Below are 6,365 nucleotides of genomic sequence, written 5' to 3'. Positions count from 1 at the left end.
TGTGGCATGTACATGTGGAAATGGATTGACTAATCTCTGGGAAGTTCATTGAGAACCAAACAGAGCTATAATAATGATAATATCAATAATTAATTTTTATAAAGCACCAAGACACAGTAGTTTCAAAGTGCTGTGTAAAAAAGAAGCATGTAATTATGCAAGGAATGTGAGCAATTTGTGTTCATTACATGTGAGAAATGTCTTTTATTTCATGTTAGGCCTACAATATTTTATTTCCTATTCTCATAATAAACATACTATAAAGAAATATTATGAGAACATGGGATGCTAGCAGAGGCCATTGACCTATTATTAACTTAAGATTTAACTGTGAGGTGTTGGTGTCGTGGTCTAGTGGTTATGACTCCCATCTTCAGAATGATGTGGGTTCAAATCCCAGCCACGGCGTGTTTTTCTTCAGCAAGAAATTTGCTCACATTGTGCTGCACTCATCCCGGGTGAGGTGAATGGGTACCCGGAAGGGTTAATTCCTGTGCAATAGCTATTAACTGGGCTATTTCAACGCCTATTACAGGTGGGGGGTGAGTAAAATTGGACAATTAAGCAATAAAAAAGTTGATAATAATAATACATGTAGGCATTTATATAGCGCCATCTATCTAGAAATAATCTATTCAAAGGCACGTTGTTATCATTATTATTACCCTGGCTTTAGCTCGAGCTGCCTTTCAGCGCGCAGTGCACTCAAGAAATTAATCCTGCCAGGTACCCATTCATCTCACCTGGGTTGAGTGCAGCACAATGTGGATAAATTTCTTGCTGAAGAAAATTACTCCATTGCTGGGAATAGAACCCACGACCCTCTGTTTCAAAGTCAGAAGACTCATCCATTGGGCCGCAACGCTATTAGCATTTGAATATTGTCCAGATCAATGCTGTATGGAGACCCTCCCTTTGCCATGCAAACAAGCCAGGGGAATGGGTACTTAGGAGAAAACCACAAATCCCTGATAATAAAGTACATGGCCTATATGAAAGTTGTCATTGCCCCTTGTCATAATTTACTTACCCAGTTGCCAATTTGAAATCTACATACTTAGTGATCTCAATTTTAAAGCAAATAACTTTCTTATTGCTTGTCCGATTTCTTTCAAACTTTCACCATTCTGTTTAATTTATTTTTCTCCTTCCCAACACAACATTTAATAGCCAAGGCTGGATTCCCCTTTAATAAACGTTTTTTCACTGGTTTCCCACAGAAGCTATCACACGGTTAACAAAAGACTTAATGCATGGCTGATCGGCAACAAAACGGAGTGTCGAGTGAGTTTGAACACTAGCCTGTAAAACCTCTTCATTTTATGAAATTATTGAAATTCGAGCCTAATTATTTCAGATAAACAGAACTTTGGTATTTCTTGACCATTTTCTGTAATTGAAGTATCAAATTAAAGAGCAGATATTGAACTTTTTTGAAAATGTGGTTTTCCTTTTGAAACCCAGATACAGCCCGCCAAGTGACTTTTTGGTATCCCCTCTTCAAATTGTTTTTGCTCACTCATGCGTGAATGAGAAATAATCTAAGTAATTTCAGATGAAAGAGGAGATTCTAAGCTTTACAACGGTAGGTCATTTGTCTATTGTATTTGTGATTATTAAAGTTATGATAAATCATCGATAAATCTCGGTTTCGTTTTTTGTGGGACGCACTGTACAGGGAAGCTGTACGTGTGTGGCATTACAGGCCTTGGTCCATTGGCACGTACATAGCAATGATGCTTTCAATATTTGAAATAATGATAATATAATACAGGTAGGCCGATTAATCTATCTAGAAATAATCTATTTCAAGGCGCACTTTTATTATAATCCCAGCCTTTTAATAGCTCGAAGCTGACTTCCAGTGCTCACTGTGCATTCACGGAACTAATTCCTGCTGCTAGTCTGAAATGATTCATTCAATCGTCCTCAAACTTCCATTGGACACGTGTCTTTGATTTTACTTTTTATATGAATTTTAACTGTCTGGTTTCAAGGATCCAATGTTGGGGGATCATACGAGAAACAGCAAGACAATCACCTTTTACACTGTGGTATCAAAAGTCCTACAAAATTTTAAAAGTTACAAATTATTTCTTCCACTACTCATGTACCGTACCTGTATACTCTGTCATGTACATGTATGACCAGATGGATCAGTTTTGTTTTCACAAAAAATATTTTCAGAATAAAGCAAGGAACACATCAAATGAGTTTTGCTTGAAATATTACCGGTAGTCATGAAAAAGTTCAATGCCATTTAGATTTTTTGGGAGTAACCTTTTAAAAAATCTTATTGATTAAAAAAAATGTTTGAATGTTGACTCTGTGTGCATGGATACATGAGTTTTATGAGGGGAGGGGTACTATTTTGGGGTAAAAAAAGGTTGTTGACTGAAGATTGACAATTTTGATGATTTATTTTAAAGAAATGTTCCAAATCCTTTTTGTTAATATTCATCTGTGCATTCATGTAAATACTTGTGACTCTACAAATATGACTTGCAATTTGCTATTCAAAACAAGTCTATTGTGAACAAGATTAACATGTTTTCCACTACTAAAGATAACTGCTTCTGGTACAAATTCTATAAGAATTCATACAAAATAATAAGTATTCATCAGATTTAAAGGGGAAGTTCACCCTGAAATACGTGGATCTATGTCTTTAAAAGGAAAAAAAAACTCATCATGCACCCATCAGTATAGATGCTTAATTCTCATATTTGAAATGAAAATTGAAATAGAAAATACAATTTTTCATATAGGTATTGAAAGGAAATTATAAACCTACATGTACATGTAAAACATTACGGACATTACACTTCAAGCACGGTAGAAATCGAAAAGTTTGAAATGGCTATTTATTAGAAAATACCTTTCAAAATCCTGTTGGATGGTGTCAGAATGTGTTCTCAGCTTTATAATTTATCATAAATATTGTGACCCGAGAGTCATTTTATAATGATTTTTTCAGATTGAAATATCAAAATTTTTAGTTCTTTTAATGCTAAAATATTTTTATAAACTTTTACTTAAGAGGAAATACATGCAAAATGCACTAAATTTTATGGCAATCATGGCTTTGAAGAAACACTAGCTTGTCATCAGGTAAAACTTAGTTGTTTTTTTTAATTAAATCTTGTTTACATAACTTCCTGAATACTTTGAATACAAATTTGTATCTCCGTTTTTTCACCTGGCTTGGGTATCATTTTTCATGAAATTGCCCATATAATGTACATATATGTTTTCCAATGAGTCTGTGGTAGGACCCATTACCCTTTCAACCAAATTTTAAAGTCAAGGGGTTGAAAAGAATAGCATTAATTTTTTTTTCATTTTGTTCACAAAATATGACCAAAGGCCATGTTTTGACAAGGTCCTGATTTTTTCAAGGTCATTTATAAATATATATGTATAATTGTTGATCGAGTTGAATGTACTTCCTGTTGATGTGTATATGTTTACAAAGCATTGTTTACTTTGTGGTGTTATGGTGAGGTTATGGCATAGATTTTTTTTTAAAGGAGAAATCTACATGTACCCTCACATTAACGCAACTTTGAATAAAGGGGTACTCCAGGCTGAAAGTATATGATTTGAAGTTGAACAGATACACTACATAGTGCAATCAGACAAACAAAACAGTAAAAAAAAAACCATCAAAATAGAGTGAGGCATAAAAAAAAAAGAATTTTGTTTTTGAATATTTTGTTGAATACATTCTCAAGTACAGTACAGGTACATGAATAATCTATGAGCAGGTTGATGTTTTTTTCTCCAAAATACATGAATACTAAATTTGTTTTCACAAAATGTTGCTAAATGTAAAATATATATTTTTTTTAATATATTAAACTTCATGATTGTTTCCCATTTCAATGATTTTTTTTTGCGTTTGAGCTTGCTGAATATTTGACTAGACAATATATTTCTTTCCTGGATTACCACTCTGATACGAGTAGGAAAATTCATGTACATGTTTAAATGAATGTTTGACTTTCATTCAAGTTTTGAAACTTTGGATTTCCATTTGAGCAAGTACAGTAACCTACCTGTAGGTGTGTGTCTTGTACTTTCAATAATGTACATGTATAAAGTTCTCATTTTTATCATGAGGACTGAAAATATTTTCTCTCATAAAAACAGGCCTGTACATATGCAGAGATTAATTAATCTCCATTTTTCGGGGACAATGGGATTTTATGGAATTCATGAGAGCTGCTCAATTGTGGAATCATCATATTTAAAACTTCATATTTATACAAACCAGTTTGATTTCAAGGTTAGAATGGTGGTGATTCGGTGTTGAATTAAATTCCCCTTAAAGTTCGAATCCACCCCAGAAAAATGTTATTTGAATCGATAGAGAAAAATCAAACAAGCATCTAACACTTTAAATTTCATCAAAATTAGATGTAAAATAAGAAAATTGTGACAGTTTAAAGTTTCGCTTATTTTTCACTTAACAGTTATATGCACAACTCAGTGACATGCAAATGAGACAGTCGATGATTGATGTCCCTCACGTACTATTTCTTTTGTTTTTTATTGTTTGAATTATACAATATTTCAATTTTTACAGATTTGACCATAAAGACCAACTTGACTGAACCACAAAATGTTAAAAACAATGGTAGTTCCACATGTTCGGGGCGGGGGAGGAATAACATTTTCTTTCACATGACAATGAGCAGAATGAGGAGAAAATTAAAAAAATTCATATTTTTTTATATAATAAAATACAAAAAAAAGTGAGTGGATATAAAGGGGGATAACGTCATCAGTCATTGTATTTGCACGCCGACCAGGATGCATGCATGTACATGTCATAACTAAATAGTGAAATTAAGCAAAATTTTAAAATGTCATAACTTTCTTGTTTTACATCCGATTTTGATGAAATTTTCAGTGTTACATGTATGCTTGTTGGATTTCTCTCCCTTTTTTCGAATATAATATTGTTGGGGTGGACTTGTCCTTTAAACTTTAGAAATCCATTCATCCACATCTATGATGAACCTAATGTGATTCTCTCATATTTTGTACAAACCACTTTGATTTCAAGGTTAAATTCCCCACTTCAATAGGTTCATGCACTTCTCGGTTGAGAGGTAGCCATGGATCAAAACATAATAAGGCCTCCTTTTGTTTATTTATACTGTAAAGGTGAATGGTTTTTTGGAAATGACTGGCGGAAAAATAGAAATACTTGATAAACCATATCCATGTGCTAATTTAACGTGGCAACTAAACTAGAGGAGATGGCTTCATGTAGTGATCCCCAAACTTTCAGGTCTTCTCAGGGGAAACCCAGGATTTATAACCTGGGGTTGTTTTTAATATTAAATCTCTTCATAAGTAACAAATTAATTTACGCATGACTGGTGACCCTTTCTATGGATGCATGGTATATCCTGACCGACTTGGCACTCAAGAACATGTTCCGTCGTGCGTAAAGTCGTGTGTATACTTTGCAAACAGCTACATGAAACGGCTCCCAGGACCGATAAAAGATGACTTGGCCAATGCTTTTTGGCCCCTAAACACATAGGTGGGGAATGATCGCACAACAAATCATTAGGATCGAATGCATTAACCACAATATACACTCAATGTAAAAAAATCATGGTAATTTTTTTTAAATAACACGTAGCTTTGTTGTTTATGTTGAATATTATAATAGACATACTTATCTCTCTGTTCTATTTTCAGGTATTAAGAAATTATTATCCTTCTGTTCTCTTAAAGCATTTATTGCTATTAAATGAATCCTGTAAATGTCCATGTTTCAAACATGATAGACAACACGTTCGATTGACATCATGGTTGGTTATTATCCATTGATCTGCAAGAATCTTCAACCCTGAAGGAGGCTAGTCTGCAGGCACAGACACTGATTGAAACTTTGATCAGCAAGTGTGTCTCCACGCAAAAACTAGCACATATGAAACTTGCTGTTTCGATGCAGGGCCTTTTATAGTACACAAGGCATGAGTAGGCTGCACATTCAGACCCTTAACTTAATTGAGTGAAGGGTTTGCACAGCAGACTAGAAGGAGGCAGATGTGATCTGAAGAAGAAGAAGAAGAAAGGATCCATATTAAGGGCGGCTAATGAGGATTATTTACTCTGCTACGTTTGATAAATGGTTAAGATGATGATGATGATGGTGGTGGTGGTGGCTGGGATGAGAATGACTCTTTAATGGTTGGGGGGAGGGATCTGACAACAACGAAAATAAGAGGTCAAAATAAGTCGCCACTAATTCCTTTTGAATTCTCCTATTTTGTGGCAACTCCCCTCCCCCCCTTAAAAACAAGGGAATAACAAAGTGTACTTGGGGCACTCCACCCCTCTAT

The sequence above is a fragment of the Lytechinus pictus genome, chromosome 4, assembly GCF_037042905.1.
Source record: "Lytechinus pictus isolate F3 Inbred chromosome 4, Lp3.0, whole genome shotgun sequence".
NCBI classification, from domain to species: Eukaryota; Metazoa; Echinodermata; class Echinoidea; order Temnopleuroida; family Toxopneustidae; genus Lytechinus; species Lytechinus pictus.
This window is presented reverse-complemented; position numbering follows the sequence as displayed.